General features: G+C 48.4%; 1 protein-coding gene across 6 annotated transcripts in view; it reads left to right on the top strand.

Annotated features, from left to right (window-relative positions):
- The window catches only part of LOC139361100 (SH3 domain and tetratricopeptide repeat-containing protein 1-like), a 131284-nt gene that overhangs the window by 73152 nt on the left and 44599 nt on the right, over positions 1 to 13533 (top strand). Inside the window, exon 1 of one of the 6 annotated variants that reach the window (XM_071089581.1) lies at positions 6742 to 6941. The exons of the other annotated variants lie outside the window; for them this stretch is intronic. The gene's annotated coding sequence lies outside the window, so the exon portion shown is untranslated. Of the gene's footprint in view, positions 1 to 6741; positions 6942 to 13533 lie in introns of those variants that run through there. 6 annotated transcript variants of the gene reach the window in all.

Genomic DNA, 13533 nt, shown 5'->3' with positions numbered 1-13533 from the left:
CTTGGGAGGCTGAGATGGGCGATCACCTGAGGTCAGGAGGTTGAGACCAGCCTGGCCAACATGGCAAAACCCCACCTTTTTGCTGTTTGTTTGTTTGTTTTTTGAGATGGAGTCTTGCATTGTCTCTTGGGCTGGGGTGCAGTGGCAAGATCTTGGCTCACTGCAAACTCCGCTTCCCGGGTTCAAGCAATTCTCTTGCCTTAGCCTCCCAAGTAGCTGGGATTACAGGTGCCTGCCACCAGGCTCAGCTAATTTTTTTGTATTTGTGGTAGGGACAGTTTTTCACCATGTTGGCCAGGCTGCTCTGGAACTCCTGACCTCGTGATCCGCCCACCTTGGCCTCCCAAAGTGCTGGGATTACAGGCATGAGCCACCGTGCCAGGCCTAAAACCCCGTGATTACTAAAAATACAAAAATTAGCTGGGTGTGGTGGTGGGTGCCTATAATCCCAGTAACTCGGGAGGCTGACACAGGAGAATCACTTGAACCCGGGAGGCAGAGATTGCAGTAAGCAGAGACGGTGCCACTGCAGTCCAGCCGGGCTACAGAGCAAGACGTCATCTCCAAAAAAAACAAAAAACAACACCAAAAAACCCCTCAGATATCCAGATAAGAGGATACAGATGTGTCCACTGTGATAAATTCTTCACCATGCTACAAGACGGGAACTGATATTTTGGTGAATCTTTGTAAATCATCAATTTATCTATCACACTTTTATTTCACCAGTAGCATTGACAAAGCTAAGTCCTACAATTCCATTTGAAATTACCCTTAAAAAGAACAGACCTTTAAAACTTACTACAGTCACTCTGGGGAAGAAATAAGTACGAATTTTTAGCAAATAAAATACATCATTTTATCTTGCCTCTTTGGAAATAGTATATTTATCTTTCAAGCTGTACTGACAAAATGTATCTTACAGTCAATGAAAAACTGAAATTCAAATAAGCGGACAAGCCTTTTCAAGGTAACAAACTCAGGGAGAGGCATTGCTGACTCCAACGCAGACCTTTCTAAGTGTCACGGCAGGCCATTCTATCCCTCGCGACACCCATCCTGTTCAGTAAAGCACTCAGTGACCACCTAGGAGGCACTGGCAGTGCTCTTTGTCCTCCTGTGTGCCTTAAGTGCATTTTCATATTCAGGTTCTTGCACATCCTCTCTGGGGTGGGTTTTCCTTGTCCTTTGGGACAGTTTTTCTCTCTTCACAAGTCTGAGACAATCTAGGGAGCAGAAATCATTTCTGCCTTTTCCTCTCAATATCAGCATCCCATTGGCAGACCATCAATGTGTCTCCGAGGAATAAAAACCCTGGCTGGAGGAACGGTTTTAATGACATTACATTGTATTGTCCATTCATTTTAATGTCCTAAAATTTTAATAACCCTAAGGGGTCACCATTTTAGATGAAACTATACCAGGAGATTCCTCTAAGGCCAAGAGCATCCAGCTGCTCCCCTGAGAGATTCTACCCCCTACCTCAGGCTGTCCTTGGGGATGAGATGACCCCGGGGCTGATACTCACTAGACCCTCCAATAGACATGGCCACAATGGTTATCCTGGGTCATCCCCAGACAGTTCTAAAATGCCAGGATGAGGGAAAGACAGGAGGGTGGCTGAGGACACAACACCCTGTAAAGTTTTCACGGGGGGACCTCAACCTAAAGACATTTTGGTCATATGTACACTTAGGAAAGATGAAAAGAAAAGAGGCACAAAGATTTTTTTTAAAGTAGAGTGTCAGATGATTTATTCTCCACTTTCCTCTCATGTAAAATGTTTGGAAACAGAAAAATATTTTGGCCAAGGTGGCTCACGCCTGTATTCCCAGCGCTTTAGGAGGCCGAGATGGGTGATCAATTAAGGTCAGGAGATCGAAACCAACCTAGCCAACATGGCAAAACCCTGTCTCTACTAAAAATACAAAAATTAGCTGGACGTGGCGGTGGGCGCTTATAAGCCCAGCTACTTGGGAGGCTGAGGCAGGAGAATCGCTTGAACCCAGGAGTCAGAGGTTGCAGTGAGCTGAGACTGTGCCATTGCACTCCAGCCTGGCAACAGGGCGAGACTCCGTCTCAAAAAAAAAAAAAAAAATATATATATATATATATATATATAAAAAATATAAAATATACATTTAAAATTATTACATGTAGGTAGTATTTGAAGTCAGGGGACTGACTGTAGGTAGAAACAAGAGAAGGCAAGGAAAGTTTTTATATTTATATTTATATATAATTATATAAAATTAATATACATAATTATAATATATAAATATATCATATAGGCTGGGCACAGTGGCTTACACCTGTAATCCCAGCAATTTGGGAGGCCGAGGTGGGCAGATCACCTGAGGTCAGGAGTTCGAGACTAGCCTGACCAACATGGAGAAACCCCATCTCTACTAAAGACACAAAAATTAGCCAGGCGTGGTGGTGCATGCCTGTAATCCCAGCTACTCAGGGGACTGAGGCAGGAAAATCACTTGAACCCAGGAGGTGGAGGTTGCGGTGAGCCCAGATTGTGTCATTGCACTCCAGCCTGGGCGACAAGGGTTAAACTCCATCTCAAAATAAATAAATAAATAAATAAATAAATAAATAAATAAATAAATAAAACAAGAAAGATATATTTACCTCTAAATATATAATTATAATACATAAATGTATATATAAATATACATTTATTATGAATTTATTAATATATGAAATATATTTATTTCTGAGACAGGGTCTGGCTCTGTCACCCAGGCTGGAGTGCAGTGACACTACCATAGCTCATTGGAGCCTTGAACAGATGGCTGAAGCGATCCTCCCATCTCAGCCTCCTGAGTGGCTAGGATTGCATGCACACACCACCATGCCTAGCTAATTTTAAATTTTTTTGTAGAGACAGGGTCTTCCTTTTTGCCTAAGCTGGTCTTGAACTCCTGCGCTCAAGTGATCTTCCTGCCTCAGGCTTCCAATGTGTTAGACGTGGGCCACTGCATCTGGTCTAATGCATTTTTTAATTTGCGAGTTGATATTATTTAATATTTTTAAGTACTGAATGTGTTGAACAACCAACTTGCAGAATTCCCGAACCATGGACGGTCAGCTGTCATGTCCTGATTCAAATCGTCCCAGCACACCAAGGCTAGAAACCTTTCAGCCAACTTCCACTTATGTCTCCCGGGGCAGGACAATGTCACTTGGCCAATCTCCACTAAGAGGGACTCTGGAAAGGCAAGAAACTATTCTGTTCTCTATAATGGAACGCAGGGAGAAGGCAGCTGGGAGGGCCAGCTGGGCCCTCCAACCAGCAGCATCCACCGTCGACTAACTGCCCTAGCGCTACACCGTGCTGGGCATTAGGGGCACTGTTATGAGCAAGAGTTTCCATTTTTCTTCTCATGGGACCTTCATGCTAGTGGTAAGAGACTTTTTTTTTTTTTTTTTTTTTGAGACAGAGTTTTGTTCTTGTCACTCAGGCTGGAGTGCAATGGTGTAATCTCGGCTCACTGCAACCTCTGCCTCCTGGATTCAAGCAATTCTCCTGCCTCAGCCTTCCGAGTAGCTGGGATTACAGGATTGCACCACCACGTCTAGCTAATTTTTGTGTTTTTAGTAGAGATGGGGTTTCACCATGTCGGCCAAGCTGGTCTGGATCTCCTGAGCCACTGCACCCAGTCAAGAGGGAGATTTTAAATCAATAAGTATAATTGTGATGAATGCCAAAAAGAAGAATGTGTGTGATGGGGAGGGGACTTAAGTTATTGTCTCATATTTTAACACTTTCATAGGCAATAACTAAAAACTTAGAAGCTTAAAACAACACACACCTTTAAGCCAATTTTGGCAAACTAGGAGTTGAGCACATTTTAGCGGGTCCTGTGCTTGGGATCTCACGCTAAGCAGCTGGGCTGCATCCTCATCTGAGGCTCCACCAGGGCAGAATCCATTTCCAGGCCACTGAGGTTATTGGCAGAATTCATTTCCTCGGACCTGCTTGGCAAGAGCCCAGCTTTTTGCTTCCTTGCCTGTGGGGCCCCTCCAAAGGTCCTTTCTCAGCACAGCATCTCCCTCCTGTAGCGCCTGCAGGCGGAACCTTTCTCTCTAGTGTGCGAAGGTGATGCACTGTGACAGTGACATCCCATTGCTTTTGCCAGGCTCTATGGGTTAGAAGCCAGTCACCGGTTTTGCTCATACCCAAGGTCAGGAAGACTATGCAAGGTCATAGGTTATTGGGGGGTCAGCCACTTTGGGGTGTGGCTGCCACCACTGAACTTGGTGAGACTTTAAGGGTTGGTAGGAGCTGGCCACGTACAGAGGTGAGGGTGTGTCAGGCAGGGGTGAGGGCATGGAGGCGGATGCAGAGGCCTGCACCCTGGAATGTCCTTTCACTCCCTGAGGTTTTGTTCTCCTGATCCCTGAGTACATCCCAGAACACGGTGGGTCTCTAGCAGGGGAGAGGTAGGGAAGCATGTGTTGTTCATCCGGGGACCTCATTAGGCAAATCAGATTAGAGGCCAGGCTTTCAGTGGTGGGTGTGAGCGTGGGAGTGATGAGTGTGCAGGTGTGTGTGGGAAGAGCGATGGGGATGGGGTCAGCCCCAGCCACCATGAAGACCTTAACTCTGCATCCACCCATCCCAGCAGCCTCCCTGAGTGAGTGCCTTCAGGGTGCAGGTCCTGTTTTGCACATGGAAGTGAATCAGAGTGGGACACTGCCTTGCCTTAAAGAGGTCACACTTCTTCTTCTTCTTCTTTTTAATTTGTGACAGAGTCTCACTCTGTTGCCCAAGCTGGAGTGCAGTGGTGTGACCTTGGCTCACTGCAACCTCTGTCTCCCAGGTTCGAGCAATTTTCCTGCCTCAGCCTCCCGGGTAGGGTAGCTGGGATGATAGGCATTACCATGTCTGGCTAATTGTTGTATTTTAGTTTCACCATATTGGCCAGGCTGGTCCCAGTCTCCTGGCCTCAAGCGATCTGCCCGCCTCAGCCTCCCAAAGTGCTGTGACTACAGGCATAAGCCACCACACCGGGCAAGAGGTCCCACTTCATGCCACGTGGGAGGCAGCCACTCAGACAGCACCGCAGCTGGCGCTGCGAGTGAGGGGTGCTTAGCGTCCTAGGAAGGCAGAGGGCTGCATGAGAGGTTCGGGGAGGAAGGATTGGAGGAGGATTTGAGATTTTCACCTGAGCAGCTGGGTGGATGGAGGGGCTGTTTACAGAGAATCACAAGAATGTGGATGAGCAGGTTAGGGCACTAATAAAGCACTCTGTTTTGGCCCGCGGAAAATTTGAGATGCTTCCCTGCGTCCAGCTGGGCCTTTGGGAAAGGTCAGGGCTGGGCATCTGACTGGGATGGATGTCTCTGGCAGGCAGCAGAGCATGTGGATGGTTTGTGAAGCCCGGAAGGGCATGAGATTTCCTGTGGCAGTGCCCACTGCAAATGGAAGGGCATTTGGCCTGAGTCCAGACATATACAAGTTGGGCAGAGAAGGGGGTGGGTCCCTGGGACCCACGGAGGAGCAGCTATGGAAGTACAAGGAAACCAAGGGTGTGGGGTCACATGAAGCAGGAAGCTCAAATAAGATGAGGAAAGACGTTTTAAAGACGATCAGGGCTGGGGACAGTGGTTCATGCTTGTAATCCCAATACTTCGGGAGGCTGAGACGAGAGGATAGCTTGAGGCCAGGAGTTTGAGACCAGCCTGGGCAACATAGGGAGACCGCATTTCTATAAATAAATAAATACCATTGGTACTTGGCATTTCAGGCGGGGAACAGCAAACACATGAAAGCTTTGAGGTAGGAAAGGGAAGTGCTTAGCGCTCGCTCGTGGTTCCTTTATCAGACCTTAAAGAGATGCAGAGACATTTCAGGTACTCCTTGGCCGAGCTCCTTCGCGGAAGGCCTAAGTTCGCTTCCATTTCCCATCTATTAATTTTTTTTTTTTTGGAGACAGAGTCTCACTCTGTGGCCCAGGCTGGAGCGCATCCAGTGGCACCATCTCAGCTCACTGCAACCTCCACCTCCCGGGTTCAAACGATTCTCCTGCCTCAGCCTTCCCAGTAGCTGGGACCATAGGGACACGCCACCACGATCGGCTAAGTTTTTGTATTTTTAGCAGAGATGGGGTTTCATCTTGTTGGCCAGGCTGGTTTCGAACTCCTGGCCTCAAGTGATCCACCTGCCTTGGCCCCACAAAGTGCTGGGATTACAGGCGCGAGCCACTGCGCCTGGCCCTACTTCACTCCTAACACCCACCATACGTGCTTCCAAATGTTTGCTGAATGACAAGGTGAACGAGTGAATGGGACTACGTGACTTCGGGCAGCAGGCAATCCTATTCCTTGGACCTCAGTTTCCCTTTTTGTAAAGCAAACCTGTCTCTCGCTCTCTGCCCTAAAAGCCTGAGTTCTGGGCTTGAGATGAGCGCGTCCTGTAGGGCAGACTCCAGGTGGACGTTGAGCTGGGTCTTCTAGGAGGCCAGGATCTGGCCAGCTCTTGGGTCCGGTCCTCCCGCAGGACCCCGCACGCCCAGTCCCAGCGCCGCCCCGCCCAACCTCCCTTTGTTCCCCCAGGCCCCGCCGTCTCCCCGCAGCTCGCTCCCCATTGGCCGGGGGGCGGGCCCTGGGCGCCCGGCTCCGCTGGGGGCAGGGCGGCGGGAGGCGGGAGGCGGGCGGCGGGCGGCGGGCGGCGGGCGGCGGGCGGCGGGAGGCGGGCGGGGCCGTGTGCACCTGCGCTGTGTGTGTCCCAGCCGCAGCCCCGCGCCAGCTGCAGCTCCTTGATCAAAGCCGGATCCTGAGCGGGAAACACGGGCTGAAGCGGCGGCGGCGGCCCCGCCCCGGGGCTCCATTGTTGAGGCTGCCGTGGCTCTGTTGGCTGCTCAGCTGCGCTACAGTCAGCCCAGGCGCCGCGGCGAGGAGCGAGCGCTGCGAGGCGGCGGCCTGAGGTGAGCTGGCGCCATGGGCGACGGGGTCTCTGGACCTGGCGGGGGTCTCTGCCCCGGGCGTGGCGGCTCCGAGCTGGGCTCCGCAGGGTCCGAGGTGGGGATCCGGAGTCCTTGCGCCTGGGCTTTGTCTCGGCCTCGGGTGGCACCGGGGACTTAGCGCCTGCTGCGGTACCTCGTGGGCCCGCGGGGGGTCCCGGTCGCCCTGCGGGTGGAGGCCGGTCCCCACTGCTCCCCGGCTCTCCGCGTCTGCCGCGGAGGGCACTGCATGGACCCGGGCGCTGGCTTCTACCCGGTCCGCCGCGGCGTGGCTGGTCCCCGCGTGCGGCAGAGGCAGCCCTGCGAGGACCCACTCGTGGGGCGGGGTCCAGGTCACCGCGAGTGGGAGACTCCGCCGCCCTCCCCGCCCTCCCTGGCAGCGAGACTGCTTCGCCAGACTCACCGAGGGGACTGCGCGGACCCTCGGACGAGGGAGTCCGTGACTCTGGGTGGGGGCTCTTTCCCGGCCCCGCATGACGGCTTCCTGAGTGTTTTGTCACCTATATAGGTGGCTGCGAGGACTCGCGCGCGTGGGTCCTGGCCGCCCTGCTAGTGGGGCTGTGCGCCGCCCCGTGGCTCGTCTGGGTTGACCCCGCCTGGGACGCGCGTGTAGTGGGGGTCCGTGCGCGGGGGGCGCGGTTGGTGGGGGCGCACTGCCCCCGCTCCATGATTTATCCTCTCACTTGCCCGGGGGAGGAAGCGAGAGGCGCGGGCCCGGAGCTGTCGCACAGCTGCCGCACCGACCTCTGCCCTGGCGGGGGGGGGTCTCCGGGGGCGAGGGGCTGTCACCACGCGTCCCACCGCCGCGTTTCCTGCTCTGGCCCCGGGCTGGGCTCTTATTGGAGGGAGCAGGGCCCTTCTGCCCGGCGCTTCTTGATTTCTTCCGTTAGTAATGGGAAGAAAAAAAAAATCTGGAAAGCCAGATTGAACTTTGTAGCTCTCAGCGCTTAGAGAGTGGAAGAAACTCTCCCAAGAATTTGGCGGGCTGGAAAATGCGTTTCAAGCAGGAGCATCCACACTCACGGAATGAGGCCAAGGCAGTTACAGTTAGAGGTCAGATTTATGAGGGGAGAGCGAGGGTGAGGTCCGTGGGTGGGGAGACTCCGACCTCAGCTTGATGGGAAGACCTGATGCTGCCCCTCAGAGGCTGTATTTCTCAGCCACCGAAGAAAGTGGAATCACTCCTTAGCGAATGCTTTCATCAAACTTTTGAAAAACCTGTAATGTCCCAGGAAGGAAAATCGAACTGGACAGTTTTCCCCTTTTAAGAGTGTTAAACGTCCCGGAGACAAACAGCAGAAGGCTCAAGGAGTCCAAATACTCAACCTGAAGTTCTTTCTGAACAAGAGATGGTGTATAAGTAACAGGCATAGGAGACAAAACTGAACTAATCACCGCAGCTGTGGCTCCTAGCCCTGTAGGGTGTCATGCAGGCCCTTTTGCCTTCTCTGCCCTCCGCTGTCCCAGACCCCAAGGCTACCGCGCACCTCCAGTCATCAGCTCCTGCCGACCCATTGCTATGAACTCTGTTTCGGTGGCTCCCTTCTCTCTGAAGTTTTGCTTGTTCTCCTGAAGTCCTGGTCTTTAAGAGCTTATGATCTGCAGGGACAGATTGGCTTTGGGCAGTACACAGTCAACTGTAGCACAGCTTGAAAAATGCTCTGATAGAGGTGGGCAGGCAGTTTGTACATACGGGTAAATGCGAGGTCCTTTTTCAATACCATGAATCCAAGTATTCATACTGTTTTAAATCTGCAATTCTTTGACTCTCCAGAGGGTTTTTAGATTAATTTTTTTTTTCTATTACTTCCTAGTGTTTGTTGCATAGTTCAGAGTACTTGATTAAAACTTACCAGGTCGGCCGGGTGCAGTGGCTCACGCCTGTAATCCGAGGACTTTGGGAGGTGTAGGCAGGCGGATCACTTGAGGACAGGAGTTCGAGACCAACCTGGCCAACATGGTGAAACCCTGTCTCTACTAAAAATACAAAAATTAGTTGGGCGTGGTGGTGGGCGCCTGTAATCGCAGCTACTCAGGAGGCTGAGGCAGAACAGCTTGAACCCAGGAGGCGGAGGTTGCAGTGAGTGAAATGGCTCCACTGCACTCCAGCCTGGGCCATAGAGTGAGACTTACTCTAAAAACAAAAACAAAAACAATGTACTGGGTCTACCTCCGGCTCTGGAATTTTCCTGGAAGGCCTTCTTTTCTGGGCTTCATTTTTCTCACTTTTGAGGATCATAAACTACATAATTTCCAAGAATTTTTGCCCTACACCTTTAATTCTTTCAAGCAAATATAGCAGAGAAAAATTCTCTTCCCCGCAATGGTGTAAATAATGGAGGCCTTTGAAAATGCGGATTCTAAAGTGGAAGTTCTTTTTGTTCTTCCCCTTTGTTTCCTTTTAAACGAATTTAGTTACATTAGTATATACTTTATCTCAGAGTTAAGGACAAGTATCTATGATGAAACCTTAAGCAGCTTTTTGGTAATATCTTGCATATTCTTCACAATTGTGTTTTATGTGCAGCATCTTCCCTATATCCAGTTGGGTTTTTTTTTTTTCTCATTAATGGAGTTGTTGAGCTCAGAAATTTTCAGGAGCATTTCGTTGATCTTTTAAGTGTCATGTGAAATATGTTCCAATTTAACATTTTATTTTGTTGAGTAAAATGGGAGTAAATGGAAATTTGAGAGTGCCTTGAGTACATGTACTTGGCTTTGTGTAATGGTTTGAAGCATAGTTGAAAATTACCACTTGTGGCCGGGTGTGGTGGCTCACACCTGTAATCCCAACACTTTGGGAGGGCAAGGCAGGCAGATCACGAGGTTAGAAGATGGAGACCATCCTGGCTAACACGGTGAAACCCCGTCTCCACTAAAAACGCAAAAAATTAGCTGAGTGTGGTGGCATATGCCTGTAGTCCCAGTTACTCGGGAGGCTGAGGCAGGAGAATCACTTGAACCCGGGAGGTGGAGGTTGCAGTGAGCCGAGATTGCACCACTGCACTCCAGCCTGGGCGACAGAGTGAGACTCCATCTCAAAAAAAAAAAAAAAAAAAAAAAAAGAAAAATACCACTTGTAAAAAATTGCATCACATGTTGAATGACCTATAAAGGAGCTACAATTCTAAGGAATATGGTAATTAATTGTTTAAAATAGTCAGGCCGGGTGCTGTGGTTTACACCTGTAATGCCAGCGCTTTGGGAGGCTGAGGTGCGAGGATCACTTGAACCCAAGATTAGAAGCTGCAGTGAGCTATAATCACGCCACTGCACTCCAGTCTGTGTGACGGTGTGAAACCCTTTCTCTAAAAAATAAAAAGGTAAATAAATAATTTAGAAATAAAATACTAAGCTCCTTTCCAATTTATCTGTTTGGTAAGGTGGGAATTTGATGTGCTTGAGTTTCTTAAAACCATGTGTCTCTGTAGAAAGGAGACACAATTTTCTCTGCTATTCCTAGTTATTTGGATGATTATAGGGATTAAAAATAGCCATTTGGTCAAGTCTTGAGCTACTGAATTACAATTTTTGCTTCACTCAGTAGGATTTTGCCTTTATTTTGATTTGCATTCTTATCTTAATTTAGGAAAAGATCTTTGCTATATGCCCCATGCACTTTGTTCTTTTGGGGAATCTGATCTTAAGAGAAGGCTTCAAAACACGACCAGATTTTCTTTATGGTTTTCTAGATTTTATTAATGTCTTAATAAAACTTAACTAGTTAATGCTGCTTCTGTGTCGAGGAATTTTTCATTTAGAGTAGGCTTGATTTTTATATGGATTAAATGAAAGGAAGTCTCTCATGGAAGGGGACACATGGGTATGGAGAAGACAGAGGGTATATATATGGTGTTTTTTTTGTTTTTTTTTTTTGTTTTGTTTTTTTGGTTTTTTTTGGAGATGGAGTTTTGCTCTGTTGCCCAGGCTGGAGTGCAGTGGCAGGATCTCGGCTCACTGTAAGCTCCGCCACCTGGGTTCACTCCATTCTCCTACCGCAGCCTCCCAAGCAGCTGGGACTATAGGCGCCTGCCACCATGCCCGGCTAATTTTTTGTATTTTTAGTAGAAACAGGGTTTCACTGTGCTAGCCAGGATGGTCTCCATCTCCTGACTTCGTGATCTGCCCGCCTCGGCCTTCCAGAGTGCTGGGGATTACAGGTGTGAGCCACTGCGCCTGGCCGACAGAGGATGTATTTCTGAGCTCTACATTTCAGAGTTCTTTTCTCTAGCCCTGGCCTGGGTCCCAAACAGGGAACTTAATTCACTCTATCACTGAAGTATACTCTTGCTTTGATGCCATTGGTATGTTGTCCTAGAGATTTGCTGTGGCTGCCAGGAGTGTTTCAGAGTTAAGAACTGATGCAACCTCTCTTTTGTCAGTTTATGAGTCTATAAAGCATCTTGTTTCCTTTAGCGTTATCTCCCTGGAACTGGAAGGTCAGAGATGAGGTTTTGTTAGATTATAAGTCTCAGTCTTTGCTATCTACCTTCGTCTGTCTCCCATGTCACCTGCTATTTTTTTCCCCCCTGTTTTTCATTTTAATGTTTTTATTGGATAGGTGTCTTTTATTGCAGGCTACCTCAAAACACTTTTGGATATTGACAGGATTTAAGTATGAATAATATGTAAAAGATAACTTATTCTAGTTCTTTTGAGCAGAGGATTTGGTTTCGATATGTGGCCCTATTAAAGCTTTTGTTAAGTCCAAGTACTTGCTGAACTTCAGTTCCCTTACCTGTAAAATGGAGTTAGTTGTTAGTAATACCTGTCCTGCCTGACTCAGGAGATTGTTTTGAGGATCAAATGAAATCATGAATATAATGGAATTTTGTAAATTTTAAATGAAATATTGTATGACCTGAGATTTTTTTTTTTAAACGCCATATTAAGAATGGAATGAATCTGGGTTTTCCTTTGAAATCCCAAATGTTTAATGTACAGAGAAGTTTTAATATGTCTGTTGGGGAGCTTCATTAGGATTGTTTTCTATCTTTAATTGGCCAGTATTGTTTTATATGTTAGCATTTTTGGGGAACATCAAAATTTGTGTTTCAGTTATCATTAATATTTTGTAAAGTTAATGCATGTGCATGATTTAGTCTTTAACAATCTCTTCAATTATTTACATTCCCATGTAAAAAATGCAGTAATGAACGTCCATGTAAATAACATTCCCATGCTTTAATGAAGTATAATTTCTTGACCTCGCAGTTTCTAAGTACGCTGTGTTGATGTTGGGTAGGCTAAAGGGCAGTCAGAAGTCAAGGTCAGCAAAGTGTCACCTTTGACATTTGAAATCCAGCAGCAGGTATCACAGTGAACCCCATTCCAGCATCCAGGAAGTTTCTCTGTCCTGCATCTCCTCCAGCCCCCTCAGAATCTGTGTCTGCGGTGTTGGTCCTGCTTTCCTCTCTCTCGTCTGCCTTTTCTTTCTCTTCACCAACTTCTACCGAGTGCCTCTGATGTCCCAGACAGTGGCAGTGGGAGTACAAAGGCTAATAAACCCGGCCCTGGTCCTCAAAGAATTGATGTTTTCTGTGCAGATATTAAGTGACACTGTCATATATAGTGTTGACAAACATTGATACAGATTTCCTGTGAAGTGCAGAAGCACCATCGTAGAAGCAGAGATGCAGAGGCAGCACTGGTGACTCACACATGGAGAGCTGGAGTTCTTGGTCTAGTGGGATCAACTGACCTGGACATGATTTCAGTTACATTGGAGTGAGTGCTGGGACGGGCTCCCTCGGGGCATCTGGGGCTGGGTTTGTCTGGTGTTTAGTCTCCTGCCTGGTACTTAGAGTTTATCAGTAAGATGAGCTTCGGGAGGTTTCTAAGTGAAAGGAAAGGCAATCACTTACCTGAAACCTAAAATTTGTAGGTGTTCTGGGCCATTTATAATTCACTGAATCTGTTTTGTCAGAACAAGATTATCATCTATTGTTTTGGATGGAGTGTGGCCAGCCCTGCCTTGCGATGTAAGGAAATCAGGAAATGCTTGTCAGGTGTCAACACTGTGCCAGACACTCTTCTAGGGGTTTCCACGTAAATCACTGTATTCATTTCTGTTGCTGCTTTACCACATTTCCACAAATTTCCTGGCTTAAAACAATTGAAATTGTATCATCTCACAGTTCTGTGGGGCAGAAGGCTGACGTGGGTGTCACTGGGCAAAAATCAGCATGTGGGCTGGGCTGCATTCCTCACTGGAGAATTGTTTCCAAGCACTTTTGGCGAAGTACAGTTCCTTGTGGTTGCAGGACTGAGGTGTCAGTTCCCTTGCTGGCCATCTGTTGGGTGCTGCTCTCAGCTCCTGAGGCCTCTATCTGGTCTTTGCACGTGGTCCCATCAGCTCAGGACTAGGTAGGCCAGGGACCTGGTCAGGCTCTCCAGTTCCCCTGTGTGCCTTTCTCTTCTTCCACTCGGAGAAAGTTCTATGCCCTATTTTAAAATATGTTTTTGAGATGGAGTCTTGCACTGTTGCCCAGGCTGGAGTGCAGCGGCGTGATCTCAGCTCACTGCAACCTCTATCTCCCAGGTCCAAGTGATTCTT

The sequence above is a fragment of the Macaca nemestrina genome (genome assembly GCF_043159975.1).
Source record: "Macaca nemestrina isolate mMacNem1 chromosome 8 unlocalized genomic scaffold, mMacNem.hap1 SUPER_8_unloc_2, whole genome shotgun sequence".
Taxonomy (NCBI): Eukaryota; Metazoa; Chordata; class Mammalia; order Primates; family Cercopithecidae; genus Macaca; species Macaca nemestrina.
This window is presented reverse-complemented; position numbering and strand designations above follow the sequence as displayed.